The sequence below is a fragment of the Nannospalax galili genome, unplaced genomic scaffold (genome assembly GCF_000622305.1).
Source record: "Nannospalax galili isolate Female #2095 unplaced genomic scaffold, S.galili_v1.0 scaffold161, whole genome shotgun sequence".
Lineage (NCBI taxonomy): Eukaryota > Metazoa > Chordata > Mammalia > Rodentia > Spalacidae > Nannospalax > Nannospalax galili.
Window position 1 is genome coordinate 1,661,380 of NW_008348586.1, and position 23,772 is coordinate 1,685,151.

General features: G+C 37.4%; 1 protein-coding gene and 1 non-coding gene across 9 annotated transcripts in view; both read left to right on the plus strand.

Annotated features, from left to right (window-relative positions):
* Positions 1-23,772, plus strand: part of Btrc (beta-transducin repeat containing E3 ubiquitin protein ligase) — a 192,347-nt gene that overhangs the window by 76,193 nt on the left and 92,382 nt on the right. The window lies entirely within an intron of this gene.
* Positions 15,983-16,143, plus strand: LOC115072456. The gene has a single exon (XR_003851513.1). It is a non-coding gene; the product is annotated as a U1 spliceosomal RNA (small nuclear RNA).

A 23,772-nucleotide genomic window follows, 5' to 3' on the forward strand; every position in this document is an offset into this window, starting at 1 on the left:
ATAAAATAATAAATAATAAAAAAATAAAGTGAGGGGCTGAACATGGTGGCACATGTGTTTAATCCCAGCACTCAGGAAGCAGAGGCAGGCAGATCTCTGTGAATTTGAGGCCAGTCTAGTGTACTTTGCTAGTACTAGACCAGCTAAGGCTACATAGTGATACTCTATCTCAAAAATAATAAATATAGTGAAGATATAGGGGTAGGAACCAAGGACCTGAGTTCAAACCCATTGCCTCCAAACAAAAAAAGCTGGATGTGGTTGTATACCCTCCTATAATCATGCAGGGGGCTGGTAATGGGGATGATTGAGACTTGCTGGCAGCCAGCCCAGCACCAGGTTCAGTGAGAGGGAGGGAAGAAGGCTGCTATCAGATGTCCTCCTCTGGTCTCTGTAAGGGCTCAAACACACCCTCCTACAGACATATGCCACATATATTACATACATACAACACACACATATCACACAAATCAAACAAACACACAAAATAATTTTTAAAAAGTGAAATTGTATGTTTAATATAACTGATGTTGAAATCTAGTGTTAATACTTTCATCTGGTTATCTGTTTTGTTTTTTTTTTGGTTTTTTTTTTTTTTTGGTATTTTTGAGACAGGGTCTCCCTGTAGCCCCAGCTGGTCTGGAACTCACTATATAGACCAGGTTGGCCTTGAACTCACAGAGATCTGCCTGCCTCTGCCTCCCAAGTGCTGGGTTTAAACACATGTACCACCATGTTCAGCCCCTCACTTTATTTTTTTATTATTTATTATTTTATTTTGTATTGCCTGCATGTGTGTAAGCGCACCCATGTCATGCAATTCCCGTGGAGGACAGAAGAAGGTGTCAGATCCCCTGGAACTGGAGTTATGGATGGTTGTTAGCCACCATAAGGGTGCTTTCATCTTTTATATATCTTTTCAAGTATAAAAAGAAGAGATAACTTGAATTTGCTGCATTTTACTTTATCCTGGAAATAATCCTGGAGAAGTAACATCTTAGACTGATTGATTTTCTAGATGCCTGCTTGGTTATTTAAGTATTCCAATTGTTTCAAGTTTGGTAATGATACTTTGTACTATTGTTGAGTATTTTGACATGTTTAGTGTAGCTAATGTTCATTTATAGGATAATGTATGACATTATCTAACACTTAGAATAAACCAAAAATCATCAACTTGTGAGACAAATCAGATTTCCTTGAAGCATTTTTATTCTTGATGATGGACCTGAAAAATTAAAATCTTCACAAAGAATTTGTTGCTTATTTTAGTTATATTAATAATACTGTATTCCCCACCTGCCCTTACTCTTATAATGGCAGAAGGGATAGTACAGGCACTGCCAGGTGCACAAGCCAGAAGAATGGAGTTGATGGAAGGAGAGCAGTGATAGCCCCTGAAGGCATTCTGCCTAAGAGAAAAATTCTTGCTGTGGGCAGTTAAGATTCATCTGTAGCCTCTGGACAGGTACATAATACTTTCTTTATATTCTAAGATTTCTTGTTATTGCCATCTCTGTTTTTGCTGAGTAGAGGCCATAGTTCCATAGGAATTCTTTTTATGTTGTTCAGGAATCATTATTGGTTGTTTGTGACTGCCACAGTTGTTTGTATCTCCTTTCACTATTCTATTTTATGTGGTAGTGTTTTATTGTTTTGTTTTCCTTCCTTGTGTTGGTTTCTAGACTTGATATTTATGTGTACTGTGGAGTTTGAGATGTAGAATCATAGTAGATAGGCAGCATTCAGGAAACTCTTTTGTCATTTATTTGTCAAGTTGTTTAAGAATGCTTTATTTTGCCAGGCATGGTGGCACACACCTTTAATCCCAGTACTTGGGAGGCAGAGGCAGGTGGATCTCTGTGAGTTCAAAGCCAGCCTGGTCTACATAGTGAGTTCCAGGACAGCTGGGGCTACAGGGAGACCCTGTCTCAAAAAAAAAAAAAGAATGCTTTATTTTAAAACAAATAGGCAAGCAAGCAGACAAAGCATGTGCTCTTGAATGTAGCTTCAAAGCCCTCTAAGAACTGTAGTACTTTACTAGCAGCAGCAGCTAATGTACCTGGGCTTTGGTTTTCCTTGGGAGTGATTTGAATAGATTTGAGCTTTGAAATAGTCTTATACCCAGTCCTAGACCACATCTGTTACAGTTTCCAATAGTTATCTGGACCTGCATGTACATCATGAGAGGCAGGATTTTGCAATGAATCTTCTCCTGCTTAGTTATCTGTTACCTGCCATTTAAAGTTCTCAGATGTACAATGCAAAACTGGTATCTATGTCTTGGTATTAATTAAATTGAAATTCTGTGTCTGGTTAAAGTGGCATGAAGTGAACAAGTGTTTCATTTTCATATATGAGCTCTACGCATGCAACAAGTTCAAGTTGAATGAGTCTAGTTTCTAGCTATATTGGACTAGATAGTCATAAACAAGGGAAAAATTAGATTAGTAATCTTGTGTTTTCGTGTTGCATACAAGCACTCACCATTTCAAGCAAATAAAGACAAAACTTTTGTTTATGAACCTCACAAGCCTTGTATTTGAATGGAAGCTCTTGATTAGCTTTTTAAAAATGAAATTACTATTCATTTTAGCATCTACCTTTTACATAGGTCATTGCTTTCGAGAGATACTACTTTTCTTTGCTGAAAGTAAGCCATAAAGAAAAATTTTAGCTTAATATTAGTATATTTCCCCCTAGTTTTTTTAAATTGGGCAGTCATTAATTTTTTAAAGCATATCACCTATAGTATAGCATAGTCCTTTGAGAAAAATTAATGAAATAAGAATAGAACAGGATTCCAACAGCTTGAAAATAACACAGCATTTGACCAAAATCTCTTTTGTATTCCCTATTCTGCTCTGGTTCTATTTCAGTAGTCCTGGAAATGTGCCTATGGACTATTTACAGTAAGATTATACAATTGAACCATGATTTTGGTGAGTAGAAGCCAGAACATGTGGTTCCAGCACCCCAGCTGGCAGTAAGCTCTCCCTAGGTTTATGAATGTAGTTAGATGGCCCCCAACAGTTTACAAGACAGCAGAGGTGAGATCTTTGATTGACAAGTCAGAAATGCATTAGATCATTCTCTCTGCCAGTCTCTGGTTCATGCTGTTAAAAATGTCAGCCTCCAAGTTTGAATGGCAGCCTGAGGGCTGTAGAAGCTTTTTGTTTTCTGAGATGGAAACACAAATTGGATGTGTGCCTGAGTGCTTCATCCTGGGCTGTAATTTCATCTTTTAGCTAAGAACCACTAGGTACACGAGCAAAGCACCCTGTAAACAATAATACTGTGGAAAAAAAAATAAACAAGGTCGTGTTTCTGGTACGTTGATCTGATGGTGTCCTGACCTCTATCACGTTGAACATCTCCACTCTGATTGCTGTTCCCTTTGGCATTACAATGAGAGAAAGAGAGACTGACATAGAAGAAAAGATTTAAAGTTGCAGTGTCATTGCACATTCCTTGTATTGGCCATGAAATATTGAACTGTCAGAATGTGACACTTAGTTTTTTAAGCAACCTTTCTTGTTTGAGGTGTTTGCAGTTCATTCCTTTCTCCCCTATTTGTCTGCTTTCCTTGATAGGGTTGGAAGTAGTTGCCTTAAATGTATGAAAAGGGACAATGTTAAAGAGAAGTGGTGCCAGTAGAGCCAAATAAACCTAACATTGAAACAGAAAAGCAGGCTGTGAGGTTAAAGTTGAATCAGTACATGAATATTGGGTTTTATGGAGCACCCCATTATCAGGAAGTCCCGCTTTTGTTTCTGTGGAGGCAAGAAGTTGGGAAAGTTATAGTGGGTAGATATGAGTGGGGTACTGATGTTTACTAAGCTTCTTGCCTACTGTAGCAGTATTGCCAGTCAAATAAAATCAACTCCATTTTATTTATTCATTTATTGTAGATTTCTTATGTTTATTTGTGTGTGTGAACATGCGCTCACATGCAACAATGTATGTGGAGGCCAGAGGACAACTTGCAGGAGTCAGTTTTCTCCTACTAGGGAATGGAAGTGGGACCGACAGAACATGCCTTTCCTTGCTAGGCCATCTCCCTGGCTCTAACCTTCTACTTTAGTCCTTGCTCAAATTATCCATGTCTTCAAGTGGTGAGTTTATGAAAGATAGCAATTTTAGTAAGAAATAATTTTTAATATGCAAAATTTGTATTTCACAGTAAGAATGTTCGTGAAGATAGTATAGAAGTACTATTCTGCTTGGCTTACTCCAATTTACTGACATAGAGCTGTTCTCTATTGTGAACACATGGGGAAATGCACTGGAAAGGGTAGCAGTCATTTCTAACATTTCATAATTCCTGTTTTGAGGTCATCCTGGAAAGAGAGGAGATAGTACTTACAAGTAAAGTCCTGCTCTGCTATATTCAGAATAATATGCTCACCTAGAAATAGTGCTCAGAAAGTAAGACTGGAGAGGCTATTAAGCACTAGTCACTGTTGTTTTTAAGTATTGCTCTGTAGTTTTAAAACATAAATATTGATGTACATTTGCATGTAAGCTTGAAAACCCACTGTCTTAACTCAGTAGGAGAGTTTTCAAAAATCATCGTTCTAGAAATTGATTTCTTATTGGCTGATTTTTCAGAGGATGACTGAAAAGAAACCATTCCTTTCAATTCTGTAAGAATAAAATGGGGTATTGAGTGTTTAAGAAATGAGACTAGAAGTATGTGCATTCAAGGAGTTGCCTAAGCTAATAGAGGGAAACTAAAATTTCTTCAACAGCTCACATGCTTTTCATACCATCAACCTATGTGAGAATTAACTTTATTGTATTTTAGGCTTACCTTGTGAGCAAAAAAAAAATTTTTAAGTGTATTCACAAAACTGAAGTTTCAGCATTGGAAAGAATATCAGAGGACCATGGGTGGCATGTTCAACTATACGCATGCACGTGTCCTTTTACGATTCATGTTTGGCAAGAGGTCATTTAATCTAGGCTTCATCTCTAATCTAGGCTTCATCTCTACCTTTATTGGCCAAGTAAACAGGTTTCTTGTTTTCTTCTTCAGCATATTGGAAAGGTTTTCTTCAAGAAGGAGCCAAACTTTTGTTCACCAATTCCAATTTTTTTTCAAACTCTGCTTCCCCCCCCACCCCCTTTTGTCTTCTTTTGAGACAGGGTCTCCCTGAAGCCCCCGCTGGCCTGGAACTCACTATGTAGATCAGGCTGGCCTTCACACAGAGATCTGCCTCCCTCTGCTGGGATTAAAGGCATGCACTACCATGCCCAGCTCTATCTCTGCTTTTTATAGTAATATAAATTGTTTTTTGTTTTCCATATGCAGTTGCCTCCCACCCCCATATCCTTGGGTTTCACATTTGAGGAGTACACCAATTTGGGATCAAAAAATGTAGTTTAAACCTGTGATGACTACATGTGTACTAAAAAGAATTGTTCTTGTCCTTATTCCTTAAGCAATACTGTGTGACACTTATTACATAACAATTACATTTTACTAGATATTGAAAGTAATCTAGAGACAAAGTATTTGGGAAGATATGTCTAGGTTGAGTGCAACTATTGTGTCTTTTTATATGGTGTTTAAAAATCTCCAGATTTTGGTGTCTGCTGGGGTATGGAGCAATGGAAGGGCCTGAAACTAATCTTTTATGGGTTCTGAGGGACGAGTGTATTTATGTGCTAAGGATAGCTGTCATGTTGCTTTATCTTCTATTTCCCAGTTTCTGATTTCTGTTGTTTTTTTTTTTTTTTTTTTTGAAAATATCAGTAATCATGTCTTCCATTTTTAAAACCTGTTATTTTGGTGTTACATTCTGGTTTTCCTTCTTTGTGAATACATCCCATCTTGACATTGTCTTCATTGCATTGTGGCATGTATAACTAGAAACACTGGTACAAAAAAGTATGCCGTAGGCCTGGGAGTATGGCTCAGTGGTGGTGCACAAGTTGAGTATATATGAAAGCCTTAGGTTCAGTCTCTAGCACTGCAAAGCAACAAAAAACAACAAAAAACTCTCCACAGTTATATACTATGTATAAATATGTGGTATAATGTAGAATATGATGTAAATAGGTTTTGTTTTATTTTGTTTGTTACTGTTGTTTAGTTTAGTTGGTTTGTTTTTTGATAAAGGATCTTACATTGTAGTCTAGCCTGGCCTTGACCTTGAGAATTTCTTGCTTCAGCCTTCTAAGTGCAGGGATGCACTTTGTTTTAAATATAATTTGGAAAATGTAATTTAATTACTACAGCCTAAAATTGCATGCTTCTTTGATGTTGATGATGGAAACATTTTGGTTTGTTTGCCTAGGTTTGTTTCCTCACCTTTTCTTTGAAGTCAGAAAAGCATATGTAAGCGGTTTGACAAATGGCATAATGTAGTGGCATATCTGAGGAGTACAGATATTTTAAACCTAGCTCCAGTTCCTGAAGATGGTGAACATCTGCTTAGAGGTATTGTAGAGCTCCACAATGCACTAATTGAATTACTCTTCTGGAGTTGCCGACTGTACTAATTGAATTAGAGAGAGAGAGAGAGAGAGAGAGAGAGAGAGAGAGAGAGAGAGAGAATATTCCAGCCTTAATGGGAGAGACTATAAGAGACATGACTGATGGTGTGTACTGTGCTGCTATCTAATGGCAGCCGATGGAACTACTTACTACATGGTCTCCAGAGAAGAAATGCAGTCATCTCATCTAGTGTGACCTCAGTCTAACCCCATTCAGTTTAGTTCAAAAGGTCCTAGGGTGTATTTTTATAATTTTAAATTGAAAAAGATAGAATTTGATGAATCTTTCTTAAAAATTAAGATGTGTTTTATTAGATTTTTATGAAAAAGTGTTGTAATTAATCAACTGAATTAAAATTTTCAAACTTTTGCTCAGTGAAAAAATAGGTTATGGTCTTTTTTTTTTCTTTTTACCTTGTATGTGTCAAAAAGTACAAAAAGGAATTACATGCTTAAAATATCTTCGCATAGTAGCAAAGATAAATGATTAGAGAGTTTATTTATATTCCTAAATGTAACTTCTTTCTGGTGGTCAGAAATACATATGATCAGTAAATTTAAACATGTTAGAAGCAGGACAGAGTGCATACCTTTAATTTCAGCACTTGGAGTTGAGCTAAGAAGATTTTGAGCTTGAGGATAGCCTAGACTATGAGGCCTTATATCAAAAAAACAAAAACAAAAGGTTACAAATCTTGCCATTGTATGATTCTGCTCACACAAAATGAAAATATAGAAAATTTTAATTATGGTGGTATCAGCACATTTTAAGTGTCTGCATTGTTCTTCCTGACAAGTTAAGGTGTCATTTTATCATGAACTTGGGCATGTTTGAAATCCTTCAAAGTGAGGTAGTGTTTTCTTTTCCTTTTTGTTAGTTACAAATTAAATGAATGTATTCATTCATTCATTCATTCATTCATTCATGTTGATGAGGCTGACCTTGCTGTCACTATTGTAGCTGAGGTTGTCCTTGAATACCTGATCCTCCTGCTTCTACCTCCTAAGTGCTAAAGTTACTAGCATGCATCGCCATACCTAGCACAATTTAATGATTTTTAAAGATATCATGAAATATAATTCTTTCCATCACTAAAAGCAATAGAGGAAAAATTAGAATGAAATATATTTTGATTCATTTTAACTCTAGGCATTCTAACTTGTAAAGTGGTCCTAAACAGAAATATATGTATATTAATATAGAGATGTACATATATATAATAATCTCTTGATTTGTGGAGTGTGTGTGTGTGTGTGTGTGTGTGTATGTGTGTGTACGTACTTACTGCTTCAATAATAGGGAAGTGTTGGTTACCTTTCTAAGTTTTAAAAATCCTTCTTAGTTTTATTGCATGAAAGAAGTATAACACAGAAAAATTTAAGTTTTTACTGTGATATTCAGTATTAAATATTAAATAGTTTGAATATGCCAATATTTTATTTTAATATATGTGTATGTGGGAGGTACACGTGTAGGTGCGAATGCGTGTACGTGCATGTGTTTGTGTGTCTGGGTATGAGGGGAAGAAATTGACATCAGACATCTACTTTTCTTGCACTCCACTTTATTTACTGAGGCAGAATCTCTCACCTGTTCTGCTACTCGAGCTAGCTAGTTTACTCCTGGATACTCTGTCTCTGCCTCCAGCTGTGATTATAGGCTAAACTCTGGTTATCCTCTGAGCCATTTTCCCAGCCCCCACGAATATGCCAATATTTTAGGCAATTTTTTAAAATTACTTATTTTTGTATTTTTATTTGTATGAGTATATTGTCTGCATGTATATGAGTACACTTATATTGTGATATACCACAGAGATCAGAAGAGGGCATTGGATCCCCTGGAACTAGAGTTACAGACAGTTGTTAGCCTCCATGTAGTACTGGGAATCAAACCTGGCTCCTCTGCAAGAAGAGTTACACTTTTTTGTTTGCTTTTAAAAATATTTTATTTAGGGGCTGGAGAGATGGCTCAGTGGTTAAGAGCACTGATTGCTCTTGCAGAGGACCCAGGTTCGATTCCCAGCACCCACATGGCGGCTGTGAACCATCCTTAACTCCAGTTCCAGGGGAATCCGAAGCCCTCTTCTGATCTCCATTGCATTGCACTGACACAGGTGCACTCACACACATGCAGGCAATACACTCATACACATAAAATAAAAATAGTAAAATATTTAAGAACTTTTTATGTGTATGAGTGTATATATTTTTTATTTTATGTATATGAGTGTATGTGTATGCCTGTAAACATGTAAGTGCACCCATGTCTTAAAATGCTCAAGAAGGTCAGAAGAGGGTATCAGATCCCTTGGAACTAGAGTTAATGAATGGAGTTAACTGTCATGTGGGTGCTGGAAACTGAATTTGGGTCCTCTGCAAGAGCAGCCAGTGCTCTTAACTGCTGTGTTGTAGCTCCAGCCCTTGCTGTTTGTTGTTTGTTTGTTTGTTTGTTGAGTCAAGGTTTCATTATGTAGCCCTTGCTGGCCTGGAACTTGCAATGTAGACCAGGCTGCCCTCAGACTTTCAGTGATCCATAGTGCTGGGATTCTAGGTTTGCTACCCTACCTGATATTGATACGTTTTATAGTAGTTTTAAAAACATTTTACTGAATTAGAAAATACTTCTGACAATCACGGAGATCTAAATCCTACACATAACATTGCCTTTACCCCATTTGGTTCATATACAAAGTATCAGGTATTGGGCAAAGAGTTGGGCATAAATTAAGATTCAGACCCTGTCCTTATGGAGCCTTTAATTATTTATTAGACATTTTTTGAGAACCCATGTACAAGTTACTATGCATATAATTTGGGGGAGGGATACTGCTACTGATACCTGTTTCTCCCATTCCCCTTCCCCCATTCATTGAGCTAAATTTCTGGTTTAATAGGGAAGTAGTATCCACATTTTCATATCAAATATAGTTCATCTCAGAAAAAAAAGAGTGACACATTTTTTAAATGGTTTTCCCTTTTGCCTTTACATACCTTTTAAGGCATCACTGATTTTGGCACCTCTAAATGTAGCTTTAAAAAGATAAAAAACAAACAAAAGATAACATTTGTTACAGTGCCTCCTGCTGGTTAGAGATTAGATAATTCTCTGTCCTTTTCCACTTTTGATAGTGCCCACTTAGGATTTGGGATTTATTTACTCCAGGTCTTCTGCTCAAGCTATCAATGAGTCTGTTCCATGCAAAGTATAAAGTACTTCCTTTAAAAGTCTATTTCTAAAACTGAAATTGTCCTGGGACCAGTTCTCAATATAAAAATTCATAGAAACCTGTTTGTCACAGAGTGCAGTAACTCCTTGCCGTAGTGCGGTGGTGTTAAAATTCACATTGGCCAGGTTGTTCTGTAAATTAAACACTGACAGCTACCCTCAGGGGAACAGCCAATGTATTTATGATGATGTGCTGATTACACAAAATACACTGCAAGCAGAAAACAGCTGCAGAGAACAAACCTCTTAAAAAGAATACAATTACAAATAGCACCCTCAGTATTTCTGTGGTAAGTGTAGAATACAGCATGCTAATGCAGGTTCTGTATTTAGTCTGCCTGAAAACAAAACAAAACAAAATATCTCAAGGAGATAAGTTCATTTCTGGTTGACTGCACATGTGATGCCAACATAGCATCGCACACATTTCCTTTCTGAAGAGGGTGACCAGGAGTCCATAGATTTCAGGTGTGGAGTAGCCCAATCCCCACCTCTCCCATTTTCATTACTAGGTTTTGTTAGCACTTTTCTAATCTATAGAAAGGCATGGCCTTGAGGTGCTAAAGGTTCTGGACACTCAGTGTCCAGATAGTACACAATGAATCGGGCAGGTGGCTATCTGAATTGTCCTTAAATATTTCTTGTACACAGTTGATATTAGGGTTTAGATATCAACAGTTTATTTGAAGATAACAGTTTAATATTTCCAGCATTATTAATGGCTTTGAAAATGTTTGTTCTTTGAATTAATAAAAGGAATCATGGTTCTGTATCTGTGGTAAGGTCTTTATGATTTCTTAAGAGTTTATTTTTCAGAAATAGATGTTTTCATACTTGAATAGCTGGATGAGTGTGTATTTTCCAAGGAGTTGAGCCTCAGGTATGTCCTTTTATCCTTGTACATTACCAGCCACATGTATACAGGGAAGAAAATTAGACAACTTTTAGTTTTCTCTGAGCTTCTCTCTGTTAGAGCTAAGGGCCAGTATCTATGAAATGTATCTTAACTGCTGAGCGTGCTAGCTTCTGCTTAAATCAGTAGAATATATGTTGATCTTCACAACATAAATTTACTGGAGCCAACTGTATGGTATATCTGAGGGACGTAGTGATTGGAAACAGTTCACCCGCCTGAAACTAAGAATCAACTGTTCAGTATATGCATCACTGGTATGTAATAATCGACTATTATTAGTATGTCTGTTGGTCGCTTTTTAAATCAGCTTGGAACCTCCTGGAGTTATTTTCTTGCTCTGCTGACATCAATCCCATGTGGCAGAGGAGTTGTGTATAATCACTTTGGTTTAATCAATAGAATAATTGATAAACCAGATAAGATTTAAACTGATTATAGCCCCAACAGAATTCCCCAGAGGCCTTGGACTCTCTTAATTTTGACATGTGTGTTGTGTACCCTGAGGATGAAGTGCAGTTTGAATTATCTGTTTTTATTTGCTTAATGACAGGGAGGGTGTTAAAGTCAAATGTTTAATTAACCCTGCAATGGGCTGCGTTGTCACTTACACACAGCTGATTGAGATATCTCATGGAGAATACTGAATAGGAATGATAATGTGGCACTGGGACGGAAGATTGCTTTTTCAATCCATTTGCTGGGTCACTGCTTTGAATGTCTTATTGGATGAAAGGCATTCAGCCTGGAGAAAAAATTCAGCATTTAAGTACATTTTGTTCTCTCCTCCCCCTCTAGCCCCCTCTCTGCCCAGAAGTTAACTAAAACAGATATGTTCTAGGTTTAATAAGCCATTCTGTACTAGTAAGAGATCAGGGTAGTTTGTAGCCTCAAGCCACATAATTTCCTGTGGAAACGGAAAATTCCTACTAGCCTCCAGGGTATTCTAAGTGCGAGCTCTTTTGTCCCTCACTTCCCTGTCCCTTGCCATTATTCTGAGGTTGTCTTTGGTTCCTTGTTGCTTGCCCCTTTCTGTAGTGTTTGCTAGCTGTGAGCAGACCTCTTGGGCCACATACAGACTTTTCTCTCCTGTACTGAAATTTTTTCTAGTATAGCTTTGATATTTCATGCAGCTAGCTTCTATTTGCTTATGTTTTCTAATCAAGTATTGTGGTGAGACCATTGAACTATTCAGAGATATGGAAAATTTGAACTTATATTTTTGGCTACTTTTATTATGTGAAGAATTGTTGTCATGTATATTTTGTTAAGAGGCAGTTTGCTTTTGTATGGACTAAAAAACTAGGCCGGTAAACGTCTAATAGCCTACACCATCAAAAATGCAGTCTAAGCAATTGGAGTTTATTGACTTGCTATCCTATAAACAAACAAACAAACAAATATCTCTGACCTGACTTAGTAATCAAATACAAAATTCTTCAAAGGCATCCAAGGGAAGGTTTTAAAAATGAAATCATCGTGGCTTTCTTCCTGTATAGTTCTTATGCTTTTTTCCTTCTAAACCCCAAAGATCTAAACCAAGAATTTACTGAATTTTTGCTTTGCTTTTAGTCATTTATATTCCAGAGAGCACAATAGGGAGAAATATACAAGATTGATTTTTTTTTTTTTTTAAGTGTGTCCTCTTGAAAGCATAGTCTGGTGGGGTTTACAAAGCAATAGAAGCATGCAGCTAGTTTTCAGGCTCAGGTTGGACTTTTGCGGGTCAAGGCAGACCAGATGAGTAGCTTATCTTGAGGGACGCAAGTAATAGACCAAATATAGAACAGCTATTTCAGGAATCATGTAGGTCATTTAATTATCCATTATGATTGAGTGGCTAATGCTCTTTTGGCAATTACATGACCTCTGTTATTCTTGAAACCTTTCCAGGCCCTTGTGGGTCGAATGACCCACCAGTCAGTGCTCTCAGACTTCATTCCACTCAGAAGGAAAGGAGATGTTGGGAAGCACTGGCCTTTAGAAATGACTGTGCTTTCTTCACTGACCACTACCCAGAATGTCCTTTGTACAGCAGTCAGCAAAAACAGCAACTGGTTTTAAAATCAACTATTTCTTCATTGTCTGCAGAAGCTAAAGATGTACATTGGTTTCCACAAGAGGGAATATTTTATTTATTTTTATGTCTGAGTATATTGTCTGCATGTATGTAAGTGCGCCCTTGTTGTGCAGTGACCATGGAGGTCAGAAGAGGGCATCAGATCCCCTGGAACTGGAGTTACAGATGGTCATTAGCTGCCATGTGGGTGCTGGGAATTGAACCCAGGTCCTCTGCAAGAGCAGTCAGTGCTCTTAACCACTGAGCCATCTCTCCAGCCTAGTGAAACCATTTTTAATTTCATAAAACAACAAAGTGTTGGTAATAGCTAATACCACCAGATTTTATTAAAGATCATTGATTAAAATTAGCCCAATTTGAATTTCAGTGCTAAAATGACTATTAAATTGAATGGCTAATTGAGCAATTGAAATTCTAATCAGATCCGTAATAATTCAGGAACATTTTTTGGAATATTTGAATTAATGTTTCTTATTTTGTGTTAACCAAAACAAAAAAGGATTTTTAATATTTCCGAAGTAAAATCTGTTTCTGCTAAGTGATATCAAAACTTGCTTTTGATGATTATAGTGACCTATAATAATAATAATTCTGTGAAAATAATGTCAGTTTCTTGTGATTCTACATATAGAGGCAGATACTTTTTAGAAAGTAATGATAGTGTAATCTAATTGTAGAATGCCAGGAATGTAGACAAAATGATGTTAGGAGAATGGAAGGTTAAGAGTATACAGACAGCTGGGCGTGGTGGCACGAACCTTTAATTCCAGCACTCCTAGGCAGAGGCAAGCGGATTTCTATGAGTTCAAGGCCAACCTGGTCTACATAAGGAGTTCCAGGCCAGCTGTGGCTACAGGGAGACCCAGTCTCAAAAATTGACCAAAAAACATATACAGACATTCCCCAACATTACAGTAATTTAAAACCATGGACTTAAGACAGTTCATTTTGTTAGACCAACACATAAACATACTCTTCTAAATTGTTGTTTTATCCTGAATAAATGTGCATTGTTTTATGACTTTAAAACAATCTTTTAAAATAGAAAACATTTAGATTGTTATAAAAATGCCTCTGTGGAAAAAAAATACTTTAAAAAATATTTTGTTATTTTTATTTTATATGTATGAATGTATTGCCTGCATGTAGGTAAGTGCACCCATGTCATGCAATGCCCGTGGAGGACAGAAGAGGCCATCAGATCCCCTGGAACTGGAGTTACAGACAATTGTTAGCTGCCATGTGGGTGCTGGGATTTGAACCTGGGTCTTCTGCAAGAACAACCAGTGTTCTTAACCACTGAGCCATCTCTCCAGCCCCGAAAAAAATACTTTTAAAGTCTGTTATTCATCAGATAGCCTTGTTTGAAACAAACAAAACTAAACATGATTGTTTATCCCTAGAGTGGTAAAGTTAGTCCATCTTCCCAAATAAACTCACTAAACTACTCCTGATATAGTTCCAAGTTAATCTGTTTTGGTTTTATTTATATTTTGTTGTTTGTTGATAGAAATTAGTATGTCTAACTTTTGACCCTTCGGGAAAAGAAACCTGTTTCACTTAAGTTTTCATCCCTTTAGTTCAATACTAGCTAACCTTCAATACTAACCCTAACCCTAACCCTAACCCTAACCCTAACCCTAACCCTAACCTGCTTACAGACCTGAGAATCCAGTTGTTATAAGGTTTTAGATACTTTTCTGTTTAAACCATATTTTGTCCTCATTTTTTTCCTATATTATATATATTTCTATTAGATGTAAGCAGAAAATGAGAAAGCAAGATTTACGGGGAAAGAAAAAAGTTAAAAGATTAAGGTTAAAAAAAAAAAAAGATTAAGGTCAAGTACCCTAAGTGAGGAATATAGTTAGTTTACTTAGCATTTTAAGACAAAAGCAAGGATATGGTATGTGGTGGTGGTGGTTGTTAGTAAGCCTCTATTCTTTAAATATTTTATTTTTATTTTATGTGTATGCATGTATTGCCTGCATGTAGGTAAGTGCACCCGTGTTGTGCAGTGCCCGTGGAGGACAGAAGAGGCTGTCAGATCCCCTGGAACTGGAGTTATAGGTAGTTGTTAGCTGCCATGTGGGTGTTGGGATTTGAACCTGGGTCTTCTGCAAGAATAACTAGTGTTTTTAACCACCGAGCCATCTCTCCAGCCCAAGCCTCTATTCTTTAAATCGTACTTCCAGAGCTATGCTGGGCCAACATTTTTAGGCTTGGAAACCAAACATTTGTAAAAACCAAAAGAGTAGAGCTTGTAATTTTAAAGACTATATAATTAGTAGAAAAGGCCACAGGATAACAAGAAGGTAATAGAATAATTTCTTAATAATAAAGGAAATGAAAGAATGATCAAATATGTGTGGGTTCATATATCAAAACACAAGTCTAGCTTAGTTGTTTTTTAGCAACTGCTTATTTAGCTGATGTGGTTTTTATTTTCATTCTAAAATGGTAAACACTGGGGATATTACAGTTTATTACGTTAAATCTTAAATTTCTTTCAAGATATTGTTGAGCTTTAATAAAATAGCAACACCGAAGAAGATAACCAAGGTGAGGAGTATTTAGCAAGAAACAAATAAACTGGGGGGATTAACAACAACAACTCAGAAACAGGAATGTCAGAAATCACAGTTTATTAGGATTTTGGTGAACATCCCAAGCGGTGTTCCCAACCCTTATTTTCTATTTCTTTTGTTTTTTGTTGGTCTTTTTGAGACAGGATATCCCTGTAACCCCAGCTGCCCTGGAACGCCCACCCAAAATACTCTTTGAGGTTCTTTTAAATTTAGCTGGGCATGGTGGCACACACCTTTAATCCCCATGCTCAGGAGACAAACAGAGTAATTAATACCTGTGAAGTCAAGGCTAGCCTGGCACATAGGCCATCTGGGGCTACAGGCAAACCCTGTCTTAAAAAAAAAAAAAAAGAAAAAAAATTCATGTAGAAGTAAATTAAAGTAGTTAAATTTTTGGTCACATGTAGGTGTGTTTAGCTTTTTGTTTCAGTCTTAATCCCAATTTCCCTAGGTAAATTTTATTCATTTTACTGTGTTTATAAATTAATGAATTGTTTTTGTGTTTTAAATAACAAAACATATGTATGAGACTTTTCTTTTAAAGAATGGAGTCTTAATCTTTCAAGAAAAACAACCAGCCTATGGGAGTAGTATGTAAATGCCTACTTAGCACTTAAATTCCTATTTAGGATTTTAAAATATTAAGCCACAGTGTTATAAATAGTTGTAGTGTGCTTACCTGGCAGGGGAGACACCCTAATCAAGAAGGTGGTTTTCCCAGGGTGAGGTTCATCCATTGCACTCCAGATATACTGACTCCTGTGATTTCCCCAAATTTGGAAATTTAACTCATAATTTGTGGAGTGGGGGACTGCATTTATACTCTTTCCTTTAAGAAAATAAATAAATAGCTAAAGTTTGGTAACTAACTGTATTGTCATGTTAAGCAGAATACAATTTTTTTTTTTAAACCCTACAGATTTGGAAAGTTAAAGTACAAAGTTTGGTTTGCTTTAAGTCTTTAACACCAAAAAGCCTAGTGTAGAGTTTAAATGGACTATTCTGGTATGGAGCATACAAGCATAATTACAAACTCTTTTATATACTCAGCCACTGCTAAGTCCAAAACCTCTGACTAAGCTGTATAATAGCTCTCTTCTTCAGAAAAGAGAGACAACTGTTTTAGCTATTTGGGGGGCTTCCCCATATTTATTGCTGAAAATTTGTCTTTCTCTTTTATCTAAACTTTTAATGGTAAAATATTTAAAATATAATATTGTATTGATTGTAATAACTATTGACTGACTTGAAAGTTAACAAAAGCAACATTTGTGCCCTTCCTGTGTCACTCCCTGGTACAGTCATCACTCTGTCCTTATCAGAGCATCTCAGTGCTTAGTTGAGCTTGTTTATCTTAAAAGAGCATGATGCAGACTTTTAGGGAGTAAGCTACATGTTCCAGAATAACAGGCACCAGTGCTGTTTGACTTGAGAAACATTTGATCTCTTACATTAACAGCTCATGTCACTGTTATAGAGACTAGTCAGGCTGTGCAGTTTTCTATTATTTTAGCTTTGAAATAACTGTTAATGCTGCTCCAAAATCTCCGTTTTATAATATTGTACATTGGCTGTCCCCTCAGGACACGTAAGTAAACAAGGTAATATGTGTGGCCAGAGGGAGGATATTTTGTTGGCTTTTTTAAAAATAATAACCATCCCTATCTAAAGCTATTCTGTCTGATTCCTGATGGTGTGCTGAATGACTTGTGTACAGGTGCAGACCTAGCAATATCTTAAGCAGATTTTTGTTTGTACCGGCATATGTACTCTGTGACTATTATTTTGAAACCTTATATTTACTTCTGTTAATAATGAATTTAGGTTTTCTCAAGTGTAACCTCAAAGTAAACAATTTACACTCTGGTTGTTGAATGTGGGCAGGCAAGAACTTACAGGCTATGTTTGTTATACTCTGAATATTATTTTGCTTTATTTAAAAATGTTATGTTGGTAATTCCTATGTTGAAAGCAGTTTGGCAGTTAAGAAGCAGGTCATGGTATTCAAAGAATAGGAAACAAAATTTGTGAAATCAGGTTGATGGGTTTCTTTCTCTTTGAGAGTATTTCTTTTAATAATCATGGCACTGATTTTAACCCTTCCTTTCTTCTATTTTCAAAAATTTGTTTCCCCTTTTTTGTTTTCCTGATCAGGCCATCCAGTACTTTCTTCTAATTTAACACACATACACACACACACACACACACACACACACACACACACACATAAACAAAGACTCCCTTCAGCCTGCAAACATAATTGGTTGAAAGGTGGCCATATATCGAGGGACTTCTTCTAAATACTGAATGTGTCAAGTGTTTTGACATGACATATTTGTATTATCTCTGAATACAGAAAGCACTTTCTGTGTTAGCTGTAGATGTTAAAGCAGTAGTGTGTTTTAAGAATGTATGCTGTACAAATTCTGGCTCGTGAGGTAATGACAAGAGTTTGCCTGCATAGACAATATATTTCCCCCTGAGGTCCCCACACACCTAGTTTCCCTCAAGCTCATCATCTCTGTCAGGTTAATCAATAGGCACCGTATGGCAGAGGGTCAGTAATCAGTGTCATCATGCCTTTAAATCGTGTTGAAAATTTGCTTAAAGCCTGGGCCAATTAACATCGAGATGATGAATGGATGGGAAGATGGGAAGAGCCTGCCGCTCAGGGGCTTTGTGAGGAGGAGATGCTCAGCTGTTGAGCAGCAGACACCAGCGAATAAAATCAGCCATTCATGTGAGCTCAGTCCACCCACTCTTAATGATAATGTCAATCTAGCAAAATATATACACATTGGAGTTGTCATGAGTTCATAAATCAAAGGAGTTTGTCAAAGGCATTCAGATTAACGAGGCAGCAGCAATAACAAGTCAAATTTGCATAGAGAATTGCTTGAATCTCAGTAAATTATGATCCTGTTTTTCATTTGATTATTTGCTAATGTCTCAAGAGGGAGAATGATTATATTAGCATGCAAAACCTACTCCAGAAGTAGAAATCTGAGGTATAGAAGACCAGCACACTATGACAATTAATCAGTTTCTGCATACTAGCATAAATGCACAAGGCCCAGAAATGAACTTCTTTTTTATTATTATTTCTCCTTGCTACTGATCCAAATGGTTCAGCTTGACAGAGACTTTATATTGCTTTAACAGTGTTCTGAATTGTGCCTGCAGGCAAGACATAGTTATGCAGCTATAACCAACCTATCCATCTGCCAACCAGATTGGAATTCTCCTATCCAAGGCTTCCATTAACCCCCACTGACAACTCCAAACAGGATTAAGAATTTGGAAGCATAAAAAATAGTTGTTCTTTGCAAATACACACAATCCCTTTGCATTTTGAGAAGGGCTGCATCTGTAGTATTTTATAATTTGTGTTGGACTTTGTAGTAGGGGTAAAACCTACTTGGCAGGTTTTTTTGGTTTGTTTTTGTTTTAAGGGGGGGGAGGGTTGATTTTTGTAAATAGGGAGGAAGGCAGTATTAATGTCAGTCCTGTTTGGTGTCCCATTGAGTCCTTTACATTCTGTCTGTTTCTTAGCACTGTGCATGGATCCATATACTGCTAAAAAAAAAAAAATGCCACTCCTTGAAAGCTTAAACTGGGGGAGCTTGTTGAAGTTTAGCAGTATGTGGACATTTTGATGTGGTTGTGGTTTTTAACAGAGTATGCCAAATGAAAAACAAGGTAGAAGCATTGTGTGGAAACATGCCAGAGAATATTCTTTTATGAGACTACTTCAGGTCTTTCCTAAAAACTAGTTCTTGAATAGGATTCCTTATTAAGCTTCTAAACTTAATAACTCAAAATTTCCCAATTTTCTTCCAGAAAAATTAATTAAAATTTATTTAAACACACACAGTATTGTGTTTTGTTTGTTTTGATTTTTGAGATAGGGTCTTAACTGTGTAAACCCTGCATGGTCTAGAAACTCACTGTGTAGACCAGGCTGGCCATGAACTTTCAGTGATCCCCCTGCTTCTGCCTCCTAAGTGCTGGAATTATAGGCATGGGTTCTCTGGCCAGATCTAACACATTTTATATATATACACTCTGTGTGTATATATGTGTGTGTGTGTTTTATGTCACCTTTTACTGAAGAGTTTTTAGTTTGTTCACGTAGCTAAATTTCCCTTAGAGTTTGGAAAAGAATAACTTCCCTAATTTTATGAATTGTAAGTTAGCACCAAGTCACAGAACAAGGTAATGGGGAAAAGTATCCAGTTTCTAACTTGTCAGCAAAGCTCATTATCAAATGTTTGCAGCTGGTTATTAGATTAAGATGCTGTACTTCATGTACATTGCCATTCTACATGACAGAACAATTGGGTTCCACACTTATTTTATTTTAAAAATTATTTATTTTAAAATATTTTATTATTTAATTATGTATATGTGTGGATAGGCTTGTACATATGAGTAAAGTGCTGTAGTTACAGGCTGCTGTTAGCTGCCCTATGTGGGTGCTGAGAATCAAACTCAGATCCTCTGAAAGATCAGCACGTGCTCTTAAGCACTGAGCCATCTCTTCAACTCCTTAAAATTATTTGTGTGTGTGCACATGCGCACATAGGAGCACACGTACACAGGATACTGCTTATGTGCAGAGGTCAGAGGACAGCGCCTCAAGAAAAATGCAGGGCATGGTGGTACACGCCTTTAATCCCAGCACTCTCTGTAGACCAGCCTGTTCTACATAGTGAGTTCAGGCCAGCTGGGGCTACAGAGAGACCCTGTCCCCCCCCCCAAAAAAAAGAAAATAAAATAATAAACATTTATATCTAGATAATAAACTCTTAGAGCTTTGTTGACCAGGATATATATAGTCTCCCTGTATCCCCAGTTTGCCTGGAACTTGCTATGTAGACCAGGCTGGCCTCAGAGAGATCCGCCTGTCCCTCTCTCCTGAGCGCTGGAAATAAAGGTGTGCACTACAGGCCTAGTTGGTTTTTGTTGTTGTTGTTTGACACAGGGTGTCACTTGTGTACCTCAGGCCAATCTCAAGCTCACATCAATCCTGTGTTAGCCTCCTGAGTGTTGGGATTATAGGTGTGCACCATCTCACCTGGCTAAAATAACTTTGTTAAAATATGTCAAAGGATAGAACTTGGGGATGCCTGCCCAAAATGATCATGCTGGTGCTCTAAGTCATGGGATGGTACTAGGACTAGAGTCGGGAAATCACTGAAGTTTCTTTGCTATGAAGACCAATTTTAAGCAGTGTGGGTATAGGGTGTGAAGTTTTTGAGCATCTATTATTCCTATTATATGTAATGTGTTGAGATGTGGAAATAGCTACAAGACTTTCCAACCAGGTGCCTGTTCTTACTGGTTTTGAGTAACAATGCAAAAATGGATCTGAGTACCAAATTATGTGAATCAAGATGGAAATATTAAGGAATTTACAGTTGAGTAAGATAGAATAATTTTGTTTTTTCTTAGAGAAGATGACAGTTGAACCTCATCTGAAGGGCATCTGGAACTTAAATCAATTAATTTTCTTGTGTTTATAATTGTCAAGTGAACTAGACTAGAAATAAGGATTCTTTGATTCTGAAAGTTTCAAGATTCTATGATATGTATATGCGGCTTATCAAGAGACTTGTTTAACTAGATCAGAAAATACGTGTTGAGAGAAATAACTGGGTATATTATATTCTGGAAGGTCCTGAAAACCAAACCTAAACTTCATGTTTGATTTCATAGAAACAGGCACTAACATGTTTTTTGTTAAATTTAGGTATGTATGTGTTTGGTACATATGTGGAGGTCAGAGGACAGCTTGAGAGGCAGTTCTCCGCCCCCCCCCCTTTTTTTAACTATGTAGGACCCAAGGAGTGAACTCAGATAGTCAGGTTTTACAGTAAGAACCTTTACCTGTTGAACCATCTCAACAGCCCCCACTAAAAGTTTTTGAAAAAAAGACCACCATGACATTATTGGTGTTTAAGAAAGATTAATTGGGCAACAGTATATAATCCAACTAACAGAGACTCTTTATGTTGAACTACTGGAATGTGGCAGTGGAAAAGAAACTGGCCCTGCTCTAAAGGAACTTTAGAGCGTGGGGTATGTAGAAGGCATGTTCATATACAGATATGGAATAGAGGGCTGTGGCTGTGACTCAGGAGTAGAACACTTGTCTAGCAAGTTAAATTCCCAGCACCAGTGGAGGGTGGAGAGATCCAACTCATGAGTGCAACAGTTCAGATATAACATAAAGATACATAATACTGGCCCAGGCGAACACCTTTAATCCCAGCAGAGGCAGGAGGATCTCTGTGAGTTTGAGGCCAGCCTGGTCTATAGAACAAGTTCCAGGCCAGCTGGGGCTACAGGGAGACCCTGTCTCAAAAAGACCCCCCCCCCCCCAAAAAAAAAACATAATACTAAAAAGCACCAAATTAGATCCTGCCATGGTGGCGCAAACTTTTAATCTTTTAATATTTATTATTTTTATTTTATATATATGAATGTATTGCCTGCTTGTATGTAAGTGCACCTGTGTCATGCAAGTCCATAGAGGTCAGAAGAGAGCATCTGATTCCCCTGGAACTGGAGTTACAGGTGGTTGTTAGCTGCCATGTGGGTGCTGGGAATCAAACCCAGGTCCTCTATAAGAGCAGAAAGAGCTCTTAACCACTGAGCCATCTCTTCAGCCCCCAAATCAAAATTTTAATGGGAAATAAGGCTATTTAGGGAATAGACATTGAAGGAAATATAGTTACCAAAAGTGAGCCAGGACTGGTGTTGTATACCTGTAATCCCAGCACTCAGAAAGCAGAGGCAGGTGGATCTCTGTAATTTCCAGTCTAGCCTGGTTGATATAATGAATTCTAGGCCAGCCAGGGCTACACAGTAAGACTCTGGAGAGGAGCTGACAGGGCAGGGCGGGAGGGGGGCAGAGAAGAGAGAGAGCTCATCAGGTTTGTAGGCATGGTGACACACTCTTGTAATTGTTAGCATTTAGGAGGCTGAGGCAGGAGCATGGCCACAAGGTATAGGCTAGACTGAGTTATATTGTAAACCCCTGTCTAAAAAGAGAAAGTAGAGGGATGAAGAGGAGGAAGAAGAGGAAAGAAAAGGGGGAGAGAAGAGAAAAGGAAAAGAGTTGAGAAAAGAATTAGCATTGGCAAAGGCTTAGAGAGGTACAAGTAATTTCTTATTTGGTTTTGATGAATGATAAATAATGTCATGTAATGGTGCAATACTTTGCTATGAAGTGATCAGATTATGTGTGGTATAATTTGTGAAGTTGGATTTATCATGTAGATGCCAAGGAGCTTCAAGAGGTTTCTGAGCAAGGAAGTAACTATTTTAGAATGGCAGTTCTGACCATAGGGTATAGACTCTCAGACTGAGGCAAGGATGTCAGAGATTGTATCAGTATTAAATGTTGGCCTGGACTAGAAGAGAGGTAGCTGGAATGGAGTAGTCTCAACTATATTAAAATTGATGATTCAAAGGGAAAATTTGTTGAAAGAAATTTTATGAGATATGTTGAAAGAAAAAAAGAAGGAACAAGTAAAAATTGACAGAGGGTTTAAAAAAAAGTCTAGGATTAAGAGAAAGAAGAAGGTAAGGGGATAATCTAGAAATAGGGGAGAATGGTAAAAGAATGCTTTAAATTTGGATGTGCTGATTTTGAGGCAGTTTGAGTTTATCATCTGAATACTTTGTGAGTCAGGGTCTTGCTATATAACCTAGGCTAGCCTTGAACTTGCAGCACTCTTCCTACCTCAGCCTCCTGAGTGCTAAGGACTTGTGCCACCATACCAGCTCCAAATACTTTTTATATGGCTACTTTTTTTTTTTTAATGTGTATGTGTGTATTGCCTGCAGGTAGGTAAGTACACCCATGTCGTGCAATACCCAAGGAGGACACAGTGGCTATTGGATCCCCTGGAACTGGAGTTATGGATAGTTGTTAGCTGCCATCTCTCCAGCCTGTGGTTACTTTTTTTATCCCAGGTTACTTGTAGGTATGTTTTACTCAGGATGCATTCCTAGGTTCTCCTGTCTAAACTTTAGCAATGTATCATTTTTTTAAACATTCCCCACCTATATTATTAACATTATGTGTACAGGTATCACAACCTGGAAGCTTCCAGTTTGAAGTTAACAATTTTCAGTGAAGCCAGCATGGTGACACACCTATAGTTTCAGCACTTGGGAGGTGGAGGCAGGAAGATCACGGGCTCAAAGCCAGAGCACTGGCTGCTCTTGCAGAGGACCCGGGTTCAATTCCCAGCACCCACATGGCAGCTAACAACCATCTGTAACTCCAGTTCCAGAGGATCAAATGTCCTCTTTTGAGCTCTGCGGGCATTGCATGACATGGGTGCACAAAGGCAATATACCCATACACATGAAATAAATATAACAAATAAAATGCTTTTAAAAAAAAGAAATAACTAATAGCAACAAGCTATGTAGAATCTTTAAAAAT